This window comes from Pseudophryne corroboree, chromosome 5 (assembly GCF_028390025.1).
Source record: "Pseudophryne corroboree isolate aPseCor3 chromosome 5, aPseCor3.hap2, whole genome shotgun sequence".
In the NCBI taxonomy this organism is placed as follows: domain Eukaryota; kingdom Metazoa; phylum Chordata; class Amphibia; order Anura; family Myobatrachidae; genus Pseudophryne; species Pseudophryne corroboree.
This window is the reverse complement of record NC_086448.1, coordinates 626816420-626833199: the sequence shown is the minus strand read 5'-3', so window position 1 is coordinate 626833199 and position 16780 is coordinate 626816420. Positions and strand designations below refer to the sequence as shown.

Below are 16780 nucleotides of genomic sequence, written 5' to 3'. Positions count from 1 at the left end.
AGCCCTAAACCTATGATCGTGGGGATACGAACGTCGGTATCCTTGCCCATTCGGTGTTCCAACGTCGGGATTCTGTAGAGTGTTGGGATCCCAGTGTCAGTATTCTGACTGCCGTAAACCCGACAGCCGGCATCTTTACTGCATCTCCTAATAGGTAATGCATATGTCCCAACATTTGGAGCATGTGTCCGCTGCTCTCCTCCCAGGGCAGCTATTCAGGGATCACCCACTGCGTGTAGACGAAGAGGAAGAGATGAAAAATCATTGTTAGTGGATGAACAAGCAGAGAGACAAACTGCAAACAGTGGTGTGGTTGTGTAGAGAGAAAAATCTATGCTGAACAGTGAAAAATAGACACACTAATTGGCGCCAATTAGTGTGTCTATTTTTCACTGTTCAGCATTCATTTCCAAGGAAACACTGTACTCGTTTCCCAGACACACTAATGCTGCAAGGAGATTCTGGACTGCGCAGGAAAGGGTGTAAAACCAGGTTTATAGTTCATTGTCTTTGAGAGAAAAATCTATGTAAAAATGTTACTCTCGGACTGAGGACATGGAAAATACCTAAAATAAGGACAATTGTTTTTATACAATACACACATTGGGGGGATAAGTTCTCTCTTATAGTAATTAGTGGGTACCTTCAGAAAAGAAATTTGACCAGTAAATGATAAAAGCTATAAATTGCTAACATTTAGGGGTCAATCCAATTCGGTATGAGTTACCATTGCTGCGACATTTCAACAGCATCCAAACTCACACCCTTCGTGGCCAGATTCAGCCTATGGGGCTACCAGAAAGTGCGGCTGTTGTAAGACAAACTCGCACCTAATAAAACTGACCCCTTAGTTGTTAAATGTGATAAAATAGTAAAATATAATGGTGTAATTGTGGGCCTGATTCAGATGTGGGTGTTAAAGTGATCGCTGCTGCAATCTTGCCGTTCACAATTGCATCATGAGTCTGAGCAGTCATAGGATGAGCAAGTCTCCTAGACACAGAGGGCTCTCCAGCAGCAACACAGGTCGCAATGGGTAATTTATGCATGCACAGGGAACGGCGTTTGAACGGACCTGACATGCCTGTATACAGTTAGCCACCCCTGTTACCACCTCAAGCGCTGACTTCCTGTCAATCACTTTGCGATGGAATCCTCTATGTGAGCTTGATTTAATTTTGTGCGCAGTGCAGCTTACACGCATGCACAGTGAAAAAGCATTGAGCCACTTGGTGCAACAGCAGCTCTGCGTCCGCATCTGAATCAGGCCCCCTGAGCGGTAAGGAGAAGGACTCTGGGGAAAGGACTATGTCACCTTTATTATATGTAAAGATAGGGAAACCGTCACTTGTTACAGCTCCAATTCACATCATTTATACCATTCTGTTCCATTTCATCATTTGGTTATTCTATGGAGGAGATGTATTAAGCCCTGCAGAGTGATAAAGTGGAGAGAGGTAAAGTACCAGCCAATCAGCTCCTAACTGCCATGTTACAGGCTGTGTTTGAAAAATGACAACTAGGAGCTGATTGGTTGTTAGTTTATCTCTCTCCACTTCATCACTTTCCCAGGCTTTGTACACCTGCACCCAGTTCATTGATATACTGTAAATGTCAACCATTTCACTATCTCCCCCGATCTGTATTGTTCTTCCCCCGACCTGTATGTTCTATATCATGCTCTCCCCACCCATCCTGTTTTTCTGTATTACAGTATGTTCTACACATGTCCTTCCTCTATATGTCCTATAGAGTACGCCACAGTTTCTATGTTTTTGTATTGTGCCCCCACACCATCTGTATGTGCTATACCAAGTTGCCCCCTTCTGCATGTTTTGTATTGTCCGCTCTCCCCCCCCATAGACCCTGTTTTGTACTGTGCTCTCAATACCCCCCACCACACACACAATTACACAAGTATGGTAACTTACCTCCTGCATGCTATTCTCCAGTCACTAATTCCTCTGCGACCCCTCCCGTCGTCTACAACTGACACTTTGCAGATCTTTTTGCCGGTCACCCGACATTCTGCAAAGTGCCAGATACACATGCCCCCAGAGTGCCAGATATGCTCCCACAGTGTCAAATACACATGCCCCCCACAGTGCCAGATATGCCCCCACGGTGCCAGATATGCTCCCACAGTGCCAGATATGCCCCCACAGTGCTGGATACACATATGCCCCCAGAGTGCCAGAAATGCCCCTTCAGTGCCAGATAGGCCCCCACAGTGCAGATACACAAGCTCCCACAGTGCCAGATACACATGCCCTCACAGTGCCAGATACACATGCCCTCACAGTGCCAGATACACATGCCCTCACAGTGCCAGATACACATGCCCTCACAGTGCCAGATACACATGCCCCCACAGTGCCAGATATGCCCCACAGTGCCAGATACACATGGCCCCAGAGTGCCAGATATGCCCCCAGTGCCAGATATGCCCCCAGAGTGCCAGATACACATGCCCCTTCAGTGCCAGATATGCCCCTGCAGTGCCAGATATGCCCCCACAGTGCCAGATACATATGCCCCAGAATGCCAGATATGCCCCCACAGTGCCAGATACACATGCCCCCAGAGTGCCAGATATGCCCCAACAGTGCAACTTACCAATGTTGCTGCTGCCTGGGGCTGACACTGTCTTCTGCTGGGCAGAGGAGAGTGCAGAACGCGTTCCTCCTGTCCCTCTCTTCTCCTGCCTCAGTCCAGTCTGCTGAAATGGCGCCAGGCCGCGAGCCAATCAGGGCTCACGGTCCGGCAGCAGCGGCTCCTGATTGGCTGCCAGTCTGCGAGCTCTGATTGGCTCACGGACCGGCTCAGTGCACGCCGCCGCTGCTGCCTGCCACTGCCAGACCCGGAAGTCGGGACTTGCAGACAGGAGAGGAGAGGCGCGTGCTGCGCTCTCCTCTCTCCAAGACCCAGTGTCTGCAAGGTGGCGGCCCAGCGGTACAGCATACCTGCAGGGATTTTCTTACAGGTATGCCGTACCGCCCCGTACCGCCATACTTGCAGAACTGTTGTTAGTGATACATTATTTGGATCAAGCATCAAAAGGAAACTTAGACTGGCCGGCATATCACTTATTGCATGATGACCTTGGAGATCTAGTACATACCCTCCAACATTTTACACATAAAAATCGGTACAAAAGAGGGAAAGGGGCGTGGTCACGTGTAAAGGGGGTCGTGGTTACGCTCCTTTTCCTATACTTTCAATGGAAGTTTGGAAAGCCAAAACTCGGGACAGACCATAAAAAAAGGTACTGTACCTGTATGCTAGTATATAGGCATATCTTGCTAGTATATAGGCATATCTTGCTTCCCTGATGCACTTTGTGTAGTGGCCGCACCCCTTTTTGGTCCCCCAAGGGACCCTGCTCTTCCCACTAGACAACTCTCAGTCTGTGGCTTCCTGCTGCCTCCATTCCCCTCCTCACATCATGTCACTGGCCCTGTCACATGCAGCCCTGTCATCACTGTGATATCATGCATGTCCTCCTGATATAGTGTGTGCTGCTGGCCCACCCCTAGGGGTGTTAGGGGTTTCTTACCCCCACAGTGTTTGTTCCCAGCTTGCAAGTCATATGTGAACCAAGTTTGTTGTAAATTGGTCCAGGCATTCGGGAGTTATGCTGTCTCCTGACATACTCTGTGCTGCTGTACCACCCCTAGGGGTGTCTAACCCCCACATAGTTTGTTTGCAGATTGTAAGTCAGATGTGTACCAAGTTTGGTGTAAATTGCTCCAGGCCTTCCACAGTTATGCTGTCTGCTGACATACTCTGTGCTGCTGTCCCACCCCTAGGGGTGTCTGACCCGCACAGAGGCCCTCATTCCGAGTTGATCGCTCGGTAATTTTCTTCGCATCGCAGTGAAATTCCGCTTAGTACGCATGCGCAATATTCGCACTGCGACTGCGCCAAGTAATTTTACAATGAAGATAGTATTTTTACTCACGGCTTTTTCTTCGCTCTGGCGAACGTAGTGTGATTGACAGGAAATGGGTGTTACTGGGCGGAAACACAGCGTTTTCGGGGCGTGTGGATAAAAACGCTACCGTTTCCGGAAAAAACGCAGGAGTGGCCGGAGAAACGGGGGAGTGTCTGGGCGAACGCTGGGTGTGTTTATGACGTCAAACCAGGAACGACAAGCACTGAACTGAACGCAGATGCCGAGTAAGTCTGAAGCTACTCTGAAACTGCTAAGTAGTTTGTAATCGCAATATTGCGAATACATCGGTCGCAATTTTAAGAAGCTAAGATACACTCCCAGTAGGCGTAGGCTTAGCGTGAGCAACTCTGCTAAATTCGCCTTGCGAGCGATCAACTCGGAATGAGGGCCAGTGTTTGTTTCCACAGTGAAAGTCATATGTGTACCAAGTTTGTTGTAAATTGCTGCAGGTATTCCAGAGTTAAGCTGTCTGCTAAAATACTCAGTGCTGCTGCCTCACCCCTAGGGTGTCTTCCTCCCACAGTGTTTGTTCCCAGATTGTAAGTCATATGTGTACCAAGTTTTGAGTACATTGCTCCAGCAATTCCGGAGTTATGCTGTCTCCTGATATACTCTGTGCTGCTGTCTGCCCCCCTAGGAGTGCTAGGGATTTCTAATTGTTTTAGTTTCCTCCACCGTGTTTTAATACACTCGTATGTAATATGTCACGATCGTCGCTTGTAAACTGTGGATTTGTATAGAAAGATAGAAGGACGGATTTTCGCTTTTATATAGTAGATACACTTCGAGTTTACTTTGATTTGTGACTGTCTGTCATACTTGACAACATTTTATAACAAATTCCAGGGATGCTTGGTGGCTGAGCCCCGTGCATGGTGGAATGTCATGTGCGGATCTGTCTAGGAGGACCTTTGTGCACTACAACTCCCATCGTGTCATGTTTACTGGACTTCACTATAATGTGATGATTTGTTTTTAATTCATGTTAATTACTCATGTTCCATACATTTTCATTTATACCACTTAATGTGCACATAACACCAGGGCCGTTTCTAGACAATTTGGCTCCCAGTGCGAGATTTCAAAATGCGCCCCCCCCCCCCCATATAGCCGTAAAAAGAAAAAGCATGCGCGCGCCTTCGGCGCGCGCGCTCCCGACAAGGGTGTGTGGCCTGATTAAAATGGGTGTGGTCTCATTAAAGTGGGCGCAGCCTCGTCTGATATCATCACACCCACCACAGGGGGGAAAAAAAAAAAAAAAAAAAAAGTCCCCTTTTTACACATTACAGCAGGCAAGTGTCCCCATATTACACAGCGCGACAGGCAGGTGTCCCCATTTTACACAGCGCGGCAGGCAGGTGTCCCCATTTTACAAAGTGTGGTAGGCAGGTATCCCCATTTTACACAGTACGGTAGGTAGGTATCCCCATTTTACACAGTACGGTAGGCAGGTGTCCCCATTTTACACAGTCCGGCAGGCAGGTGTCCCCATTTTACACAGTCCGGCAGGCAGGTGTCCCCATTTTACACAGTGCGGCAGGCAGGTGTTCCCATTTTACACAGTGCGGCAGGCAGGTGTCCCCATTTTACACAGTGCGGCAGGCAACCCCATAGGCAGGTGTCCCCATTTTATACAGTGCGGCAGGCAACCCCATAGGCAGGTGTCCCCATTTTATACAGTGCGGCAGGCAACCCCATAGGCTGGTGTCCCCATTTTATACAGTCCGGCAGGCAACCCCATAGGCAGGTGTCCCCATTTTATACAGTGCGGCAGGCAACCCCATAGGCAGGTGTCCCCATTTTATACAGTGCGGCAGGCAACCCCATAGGCAGGTGTCCCCATTTTATACAGTGCGGCAGGCATCCCCATAGGCAGGTGTCCCCATTTTATACAGTGCGGCAGGCAACCCCATATGCAGGTGTCCCCATTTTTACAGTGCAGCAGGCAACCCCATATGCAGGTGTCCCCATTTTATACAGTGCGGCAGGCAACCCCATAGGCAGGTGTCCCCATTTTATACAGTGCGGCAGGCAACCCCATATGCAGGTGTCCCTATTTTATACAGTGCAGCAGGCAACCCCATATGCAGGCAGGTTTCAAGTGGGGGGGAAGGAAGAGGGAGAAAGAGAGAGGATACTTACATCTTCCCGCTCTTCGGTCCCGCCGCCTCACGTCCCTCGCGCCGGCCGCCTCCTCCTTCCATGCGTATCTCCTTATCTCCTCTCGCCGAGCGCTCCTGCTCGGGGGGCGGAGTTTCGCGGAATGACGCGAAACTCCCCCCCCCGAGCAGGAGCGCTCGGGGAGAGGAGATAAGGAGTCACAAAGTGCCGCGGCGGGCGCCCCGTGCGGTTGCACGGCTCGCCCGCCGCTAGAAACGGCACTGCATAACACAGTGTTTATAGGGCCTAATTCAGACCTGATCGCTCGCTAGCGTTTTTTGCAGCGCTGTCATCAGGTCAGAACTGCGCATGCGTATGCACCGCAATGTGCAGGCACGTCGCACAGGTACAAAGTGGTTCGTTGCTCTGCGATGGGTTTTTGTGCAAAGAATCCATTTGCATGGGTGATCGCAAGGAGATTGACAGGAAGAAGGCATTTGTGGGTGTCAACTGACCATTTTCTGGGAGTGGTTGGATAAACGCAGGCGTTCCCATGCGTTTGCAGGGCGGGTGTCTGACGTGAATTCTGGTCCCGGACAGGTTGAAGTGATCGCAGCGGCTGAGTAGGTCCTGGGCTACTCAGAAACTGCACAAAATCTTTTATATCGCTCGGCAGCACATGCGATCGCACACTTGCACAGCTAAAATACACTCCCCGGTGGGCGGCGACTATGTGAACGCAGGACTGCAAAAAACAGCTAGCGAGCAATCAGCTGTGAATTGGTCCCATAGATCCTCCAGAAACCCCATGGGGCTGTTTTACTTGTCCATGTCAGGTTTGGCCATCAAAGTGTGAGGTCAAATTGATGAATAATCCTGGGCCGCAGCTCCTGAGGCGGGATGGGCCTGCATGTGGCCAGCTGTACAGTGGAGACATCGGATAACAGCCCATGTCCTCTCATACTTTACAGTGTTCAGTTGCAAAATTGGTGGTGGTGGTGGGTGTTTGGTAGGCTAAAGCACTGGGGCTCGTTACAAATACTGGAGTCTATTTACTAAGCCTTGGAGAGAGATAAAGTGGACGGTGATAAGTACCAGCCAATCAGCTGCTAAGTGTCATAGGCTTGGTTTGAAAAATGACAGGAGCTGATTGGCTGGTACTTTATCTCCAGCCACTTTATCTGTCTCCAAGGCTTAGTACATAGACCCCATTGTATGCAGTGGATGTGGAGGTGATGAAATGGTTAAAAAATAGATACTTTTTGCTGGTAAGCTGCAGGGCCCAGATATCACACACTTACCAAGTTCTTGGCTGCCAGTTGGGAGGGGTATGGCACAACCATGTGAGCAGTACAGGGGCATGACAGCAGAATCGCATCATCAAGGCACAGTATATAAAGCCACGATTACACATCACTGTAAAGCGGGGGAAGGGGCCATGATGATGGGATTCACAGGAATAGTGTCATCAGCTCGCCTGGACTGGTCACTTCACGCGGGAAGTGGGCATCAGCGTGTGGAACTGAGGCGTTACTGAAGATATGCCTACACCTTGGTGCCTGCTATCCTGGAGTCTCCAAGACATTGCGGGAGAATAGGCAATTACCATATGCTCTATCATGCGCTGGGATTGTGTAACCGGCGGTTGGGATCCCAGCGGTCAGCATCCTGATACTATAGGTGCAGGGAGTGCAGCTGCTATGGGGCCCAGAGCTGAGAGGGGCCACCCTCCCTGTCACAGTTACATGTGTTATATACAGGGTGTAGCTACCATAGGTGCAGGGAGTGCAGCTGCTATGGGGCCCAGTGCTGAGAGGGGCAACCATCCCTGTTACAGTTACATGTGTTCTATACAGGGTGTAGCTACCATAGGTGCGAGGACTGCAGCTGCTATGGGACCCAGAGCTGAGAGGGGCCACCTTCCCTGTCACAGTTACATGTGTTATATACAGGGTGTAGCTACCATAGGTGCAGGGAGTGCAGCTGCTATGGGGCCCTGAGCTGAGAGGGGCCACCTTCCCTGTCACAGTTACATGTGTTATATACAGGGTGTAGCTACCATAGGTGCAGGGAGTGCAGATTCTATGGGACCCAGAGCTGAAAGAGGCCACCTTCCCTGTCACAGTTACACGTGTTATATAGTTATACAAGGGTGTAGCTACCATAGGTCATGCATTGGGATCGTGTAACCGGCGGTTGGGATACCAGCGGTCAGCATCCTGATACTATAGGTGCGAGGACTGCAGCTGCTATGGGGCCCAGTGCTGAGAGGGGCCACCCTCCCTGTCACAGTTACATGTGTTACATACAAGGACGTAGCTACCATAAGTGCAGGGAGTGCAGCTGCTATGCAGAACTGAGAGGGGCAACCTTCTCTGTCACAGTTACATGTGTTATATACAGGCTGTAGCTACCATAGGTGCAGCTGCTTTGGGTCCCACAGCTGAGAGGAGCCACCTTCCCTGTCACAGTTACATGTGCAGGGAGTGCAGCTACCAGGGGCGGATGGGCCCACTAGGACACCATGACAGATTTCGAGGGGTGGTCCCATATCCCCCTCAGCCACGTCGATTCACACTCAGTCTGGGCTGGCTCACACTGCTTCCAGTACTTGTGGTTCATTGGAATTCAATCCGGAAGTTAGGCTAGCGGGAACTTCTAGCCGTGAAAAGTGGTGATGCTGTTCTACCAATGGGGGACCTTGAGAAAGTTAACTAGACCAGCAGCATTCTCTCCCTGGCCCAGGCCAAAGGTCTCTTCAACGAGCCTGGCCCAGGAGCAGCAGCAAAGCGATGGTCGGAGCCAGGTTCACTACACCCGCTGCCACCCCAGCTCCCGCACTCTCACTGAATTGGCCAGAGCGGTGACTGGGCACTGAAGGGGATCCGGCAGAGAGGTTATTTTTAATTACATTATTTGCATTATCATGTTAGTGTAACGGTTAGGGCATCCCCGGTCACAGTGTATGGTTTGGGGACTGGACAGGAGCAGGATGTACCTTGTTCTCCGGATGCCAGCTGACCAGGCAGCACTCACAGCCAGCCCTGGTACCAGGGGCGTCTTAAGCGAGGAGGGGGCCCGTGTGCAGACTCCGGGTGGGCCCCCTCCTCTCCATGGCGCTGTAGGCTCCGACACTGCGCCGGAGCCTACTGCGCATGCGCAGGTTTCCGGAAACATTTCGCCCGCCATGTCCCGGAGACAAAATTTAAAGTACGCATGCGTGGTGGCCATTTCTCTTTCATCCATCTGGGGGACGCTGCGCACTTACTAATGGGGTTAGAGTGTGTGGGATGGGAGTTTGGCACAGAACCTATAAAAAACTAACTCCTCCCCCCTCTAACCCCTCCCATCTCCTTCCTGCTCAGCAGATTACCTCAGTTTTAGTTTTGGGCCTTGGAGGACAGGCACAGTTTTCCTTTGCTCTTAGATTTTAATAGGTTTTTGTTTCCTATCTGTTTTGATTTTATGTTTAGTCCCTGTATACAGGCGACAAGCATATTGTGAGTGGGGTTAAGTTAATAGAAGGCGGCTGTGTGCCTTATTTCTCACTCACCCAGCCTCTAGAAAGTCACCATGCCAGAGGTCTCTGGGGCTTTCTGTTACCGGACACAGCACCGAGGAGGCACTATATCAGGTAGGACAGGCAACTTGCTCTGGCAGTGTTGAACAGTGTCCCATTATTACGATTTACATTTAGACTGCAGTGGCGCGCAGCAGGATACTGAGAGCGGCTAGGATCACGCCGCTGACAGGAGGTTGGTTGTCGCTCCCCGCTACTTCGGATCCTGCCATTGCCGCTTCAGGGCAGGCGGCGGCGGGACTGCAGCGGAAGGGGAGCGGTAGTCGCGTCTGTGCTTTAACTGAAGTTTTACGGCTGCTACAGTCTGTTCTCCTAAAGGGGATTTTGGAGCGTAGAGGCTTCCCGCCGAGCTCTTCCCGCATTGCTAGTCTTTACTGTTCCGCCCATCACTGTCTGTGGGGGCGGACTCAACCAGCGGGCGCCATTTTACTACCCACTCCCTCTGTATCAACGCTGTCTGAAAGGGACTGCACAACAGAGGAGGAGATTATCTGACAGGAACCTGACTCACCCTGTTATTATACAGGCGGGGATCAGAAAATACAGGTGTTATTGGGTTAAATCAGAAATCTGCATCACCCAATTTTATTTCTTGTCTGCCTATATTTCGGTAGTCTCACTGTAAAAAAGTTATTTTTACCTCACCCTGTTTATTACACAGGCGGGAATCATTTCTTAACTAGTGTTGTGCTATTCTGACATAGACAACAGTGGTTTACCTGTTTACAAACATCATGTTATAAAAAGGAGCGGTTATAGCTCAGTCGGTAGAGCTGGACTACAGCACACAGAGTTATGAGGAACATTATTATGTGCTTTGGTTGTGGCATTGTATATTCCATGGTCTGTAAACCAGAAAATCTCCTAAAGGAACGACAAGTTCAGTAGTTTACTACACAGGAGCTCCGATAGCTTTGTGGGCTAATGCTGTGTATTAGTAAGATAGAGTAGACAGGTTTGATTCCCATATACATTAAATTACATGTTCCAAATGTGGCTCCAGACTTCCAAAAGGTAGCACGGACACAGGTACCCCATGCTCCAGGACACCAGTTGCGGAGCAGCCGGGAGGTTCCAGGGATCAGTTTATGCCTCTGTGGGCCAAGCACACCTCAATCCAAAATAATACAGATGGAGTAGTGGTTAGCATTGCTGCCTGACAGCACTGAGTCCATGAGCTTGTTTACATAGAAGTATATGTATATACCGAGCAGGTTTAAATTGCTCTACAGTCTTAGTCTCTACCACCTCTCATGGGAGGCTATTCCACTTATCCACTACCCCTTCTGTGAAGAAATATTTTCCTTAAATTGCCCCTGAACCGGCCTCCCTCCAGTTCAGTGTATGCCCCTAACTGTGTGAAGTTATATATATATATTCCCTGCACTTGCAGGGATTGGGGTTCCAGGACCGGTCCACAAATACCGGTATTCTTTGAGTCTACTTTTCCTTACACTATGTCAATGTAATGGGTCTGGTACTCTGTTTACTACTTAGCCGTTAGTCTTGGTAAAAAGATCACTTCTTGGCCTTTTGGCTAAGATCAAGTGTAGTATCTGTTCTTATCAGTTTAATATCTGATACGCCCCCTATCTGGGGGCCCATGTATTAAATATATTTAAAATGGATTGCTCTGTCCACTCCACGCATTGATCCGGTATTGCAGTACCTCCGGGACCGGTGCGCCTTTCAAAACAGGACAGACTATTTCTATTTCTTGTACTCTATGTACTTATGAATTGCCAAATGGCTGGACAAAGCTTCTTAATCAGTAGCGAGCCTGGTCTTTGACAGACAATATAGCTCCTTTACTTCAGAGGCGTTTTGAGGATAAATCCTGTCAGTGAGGATCCTTCAGGATAGAAATAAGAAATAATCTACTGAATTTCTTGTTTTCCACCTCTTCCTTCCCGTGAGAGAATGTTGATGGAAGTCTGACTACACACCTGATGCAAAAGTTTATATTTCCAGGGAAATGTGTCTGTCTCTCGTACATACTGTTTTCAGTTCAGTTTCGGTGTCTCATTATTAGAGACAGTATTTCTTTATCCTTTCGCTGATGAAGACACTGATCTAATGAAGGTTCCAATAATTATTAGTGGACGCATCCATCATGGGAGAGCCTAGGGCGACTGTCTTTACTAAAGTACAGTATGTGACCTTGACAGTCACCACAGATTGACAACGGTGAGACCGTTATTATATTGGTATTCATTCTGACAGGAATATTCCTACGCCCTCTCCTGGCTTATCCATGAATCTTTAAACCGGTTGCATAATGCAAGTTGTTCATTCTTGTGGCAGCTGATCCTTTTCAAATTATCCATTGACGGGTTTGGTCTCTCAAGCTCTATTCCCTATCTACTCAATGTTGCATTTTTTCCCAGGCTATGACACCCTTCTATCCATTTTGGTTGCGAATCATGAAATTCTGCTTCCAAATTAAAGCAGGAGCAAATAACTCTATCAGTAAGGTGTATGCCTGCGGTATAACAGGTCGTGGGTTCTCATCCTGAGTATAATAGCTGAGAACTGGTTTTTGTTTTTGTTTTTATTACCTATGTCAGGAAAATGTGTACTCTTTTGGGAGGCATTTGTCGACCTAGAACACGGACTTCCGATGTGCCCTCTGCAGGGACCACGGAGTCGGACAGTCTGATTCCCAAGGGGGAGGGCACCAACTTTCTCAGAGTCCACTGGTCCGTTGGATGTACTGAATTTGTAGCACGAACATATATTCTGAATCTTGGGGAACACGTACCAAGCAAGAATCTTTAGTGCCCATCTTAGACGGGCTCTAATCATTGCAGTCTGTTCGCTATCCGCCACAGGAGTATTCAGTCCAATCCTTTGCCCGTCATCTGGGCATCGCTACAATTTTGGGTCAGTTGTTGCAAAAAAAAAAAAAAAAAAAATCCTCTCTCGTGCACTGTTTGTTTCTACAGCGGACCTTGGTTCTGGATTTCTTCCTTCGCAGATGATGTTATTCATGGGTATTCTTTTCGATACCTGATATCTCAAACCTTGGCGGAGTGCAGGATTTACTGACCAGAATAGACTCAGGGGTCAAGCATACACTTACTCTGCAGGACAGTGGTGATTTTATAGGTGGCTCCATCCCCCCGGTCTTCTGCCTAGTTTCTTCAATCTCAGATTCAATGTTATTAATCTCAGGCAGGATTGAGTTTACATAAACAGCAGTTTAGTTTCTCTATTAAAATACGAAAATATTTTCATTGGTCGATCTTTTCGTTGGGCTACACAATCCAGATCTGACTCATAGGACTTCATTCTGTCTCGACATGGAGGGTCATAACCACAGTCAAAAGTTTCAGACATTACGGTTTTTGGTTTCAACTCTGGAGTTTTCAATGAAACTGATGTCCGAAGTGGAAATGTCACTTCCGATACGGGCGATCCACAACGCCTTGACTCCAGCTCAATGTCTTCTACAAGGTCTTTCCACTGTGGCCTATATCAATTGTTTTGTGGCACTTGTAGCTGGAGAGCCATCGGAGCAGTATCTAACATATGCAGAGGGCGGAATTTTGGATTCCGGCAATATCTATCATCTCCAGTTCCAGAATGGGCAACTGGGAAGCGGACTTCCTGGATCGTCAGGCTGTTCTTCCTTAAAGTATGTGAAATCATCCGGGATTTCTGGCTTTGGCGTGTCTATGACTAGCTGACATAGACCTCAGGACTTCATTTGTACTGTGATCGCTCCGGAAATCCTCTTGTGGAATTCGTGGACGCCGTGTCAGCTCCTTGTCACTTTCATCTAGCATAGTTATTCTGCCTCTTGCAAAATCTAGTGAGTACTTCAACACATTTGACCAGTGGCTCTTTCGGTAATCCGCTTCGGATTTGCCTGTTGCCTCTGTTCTGCAATGCTATAGGCCAGGGTGACCAGGGCTCCTTACAGGGTGCCTTTCCGGCCAGCTCTCCACTCTCAACCTTTGCGTCATCACCGGGATTTTGTCTATTCTGACTGTGACGGCGTGATTGTGGAGAACAACGTCATCAAGCCCTACTACGTTTCTGGCTCTCTAACCAATCACAGTGCCAGAACGTTTGTCATCGTTTATGTGTATTTAACGGTCACTCAGCTGGAGTTCTTAGTACTTTCCGCCTCTTAGCTTTTCTATAACACAGTTGTCAGAACTACTTTGTCTTCTTATCTTAGCAGACTGGGTTCTGCTCTAGAATTTACTTTCCAGAATGGCTCCTGTTTCTCCTTTCCGGCCTCTGGTTGAGTTGCGGTTTCTTTTCTCTTACAGTGTTTTTGTTTATACAGTTAGGGTGGTTTTACTTACAAACCACAAGTTATATCGGTTTTTCCTCTTCTTCAGCACATTGTGCTTCTTGTGTCGTCCCGGGCTCGTCCGGGGCGGGTCGATACTTGGCCTTATTGGTTGGCGTTTAAACCTTAAATCTTACCTTGTTGGGTTTGTTTGCTGCGCCCAAGCGTGGCTGACTGGCCAATAAGAACACGGTAATGTGCTGGGTTAATTCTGCTATTCAGCAGGCTTAGGTTCTTAGGCGTTGCCTGTTCCTGATTCCTTAGGGGCTCATCCGACTCGACCTGTTGGAGCCTCTTGGGCGGTTCGCAGTGGTTTATTCGTCGAGCAGCTGTGTAGAGCGGCGACCTGGTCGTCCGTACATACCTTCACGAAGTTATTCCGTTTTTCAAACTTTTGGTTTGGAGACTGCCTTTGTTGGGCATCAAATTTTGCAGACGGCTATGTCGTCTGTGTCTCCCTCCTCTAATTAGCTTGCTTTGGGAAATCCCATTAGTAAGTGCGCAGCGTCCCCCAGATGGATGAAAGAGAAATAGGGATTTTTGTTTACTTACCGTAAAATCTCTTTCTCTGATTCCATCTGGGGGACGCTGCGATCCCTCCCGTATATTTATATATATATATATTATGTTCTGTCTCTTCCGGCTTTGCTAAACGTTAACTGAGGTAATCTGCTGAGCAGGAAGGAGATGGGAGGGGTTAGAGGGGGGAGGAGTTAGTTTTTTATAGGTTCTGTGCCAAACTCCCATCCCACACACTCTAACCCCATTAGTAAGTGCGCAGCGTCCCCCAGATGGAATCAGAGAAAGAGATTTTACGGTAAGTAAACAAAAATCCCTATTTTGGAGTCGATTTTGTGCTGGACGAAGGCGGCTGCAGCGTCCGACACTGGACTCCGGAGAGGTGAGTACTAAAATATGGGTGCAATGTGTGCGGCCCCCCCTGGACCCAAGGGCCCATGTGCACCGCACACATTGCATCATTATAGAAACGCCAATGCCTGGGACAATCTCTAATGCAACGTCCTTCAACCCTATAGCTGCCCAATGTCTGTCCATGATGAATGGCCTATTTATGCGGTGTCTATATATGTAATGCGGTGGCTACGTATGTAATGTCAAAGTCAGAAAAATATCCCTATACACGCTGCCATATTTGCACCTCATGCTGGTCCGTGCTGCGCATGCGTGCGCTTTCCCGTGATAGCGCATACCCGCTGATGCGTGCACCCGCTCGCATCGGTATGCGTATTTACGGTAAGGAGTATGTAGTCGTAGCGTGCGACCCAATCGTTACATATTTTCACAATTAATGTAGTTTGTAGATCATGGTCCCTTTGATAGTTTCTGAAAGTTTAGTTAATATAGAATGTCCCTGAGCTGAGGAATCCCTCTTTGTATTGTGGGAAGGGTCTAACAAGAGTCATGCAGCAGTGTTTGGTACCCATCGGAAGAGTATTTAATTAGCAATATTCCGGTGTTGGTTTGGAGCGTATTAATCGCTCGTGCGAATAGTTATGGACATAAGAAGTTTATGTCCATTTCTATTATTTACTCATACTCAGGTATGCGGCGGGAAACCTAGTTTCCCACCCACCTGAGCTGTTTGAAATCGTCACAGCCCACCTGTATGAATCAACCTATGACCTTTTGTTATGATACAGGGCCGAATTCCGACGTCCAATGGACAATGGGATTGTAGGGACTATGAGATTGCATTGTGTGAGGGGCATAAATAGGCAGGCCGACCATATCCAACTTCACTCTCTCATCAACGGTTTTCTGCTGATAACCGGGAGCTGGATATCGAGGCGCATGCGATCATACCCTTTGTGCGTAAGTTTCTCTCCGTAATCATTGTCTTACTGTGAGCCAATTTCTCTCATCTCTCTCCATTTCTCTCTCTCTCTCTCCTTTCTCTTTTCTCTCACATCTCCCCTAGACTAGTATTGAATTGTATTAGATAGTATTGTATTTTGGTTAGGAAGTCTCTGTTATATTGTAGTGTATCATTTGTACTGTTATCCCCTTTTACAAGTATATTAGATATAATACAGTTAATAGGCTTTGGACCCTAAACCAGTATCTGTGTATTTCCTATAGTGTTAAGTGTTCACTTGAGCGTCGGTGACGCTCAAGCAGCTTTGTAGTTAGTCAGGTTACACAAGGTTGCACTTACACCCTGTATTCACATTAAGGTATTCTGTGTATTTCATTGGTATAAGGTTTAGACATAAAGGTATAGCGTTGTGAGCGTCAGCGCCGCTGGTGATCTCCTCGTGGTCTCGAGCGTCCGCTACGCCATAGCGAATCATTACTCTAGTCATAGCCCTTAACGTGCTGTCATGTGATCGCTGGGCCGTGAGCGAACGTGACGCTTGAGCGTCTCGCCTACGGCGGAGCGATCGTTACGCAACCAGCGTACCCGTACGGTACTTCTTAAGTAAACAGCGTACAGTGTTCTTAGACTTCATAAAGGGTTGTTTATACGACAAAGGAATTTAGCATTGTCAATTGGGGACTCGTCCTATCCTTCTCATATCTGCACTAGGTAGATCAGCAGACATTATCCCCCCAGCAAAGGGTGGGAGGTTGTCTCGCAGTGCTGTGCTGACGGGATAAGCGTCTGCTTCGCTTAGACAAAGAGTGCTGAAGGAATCCGGGAACCGGAAGTAAGAACAAAACGCTTGTGTCTTTTAAAACTGTTTATTTCTCTTCTGTCTTGCGTATACACGCACGCATACATATATATCTGCATTTCTTTTTTCAAATTTCGTATATCACTATTCCTGTTTGCCAATTTTTATAGTTGATAGAAAGTGCTAAAAGAGATTTGCTGTTATTT

At 48.2% G+C, this 16780-nt stretch overlaps 1 protein-coding gene and 1 pseudogene across 1 annotated transcript in view; both read left to right on the top strand.

Annotated features, from left to right (window-relative positions):
• LOC134929276 (uncharacterized) overlaps positions 1–16780 on the top strand; it is a 170519-nt gene that overhangs the window by 23099 nt on the left and 130640 nt on the right. The window lies entirely within an intron of this gene.
• On the top strand, positions 11153–11326 carry LOC134931185 (U2 spliceosomal RNA; annotated as a pseudogene).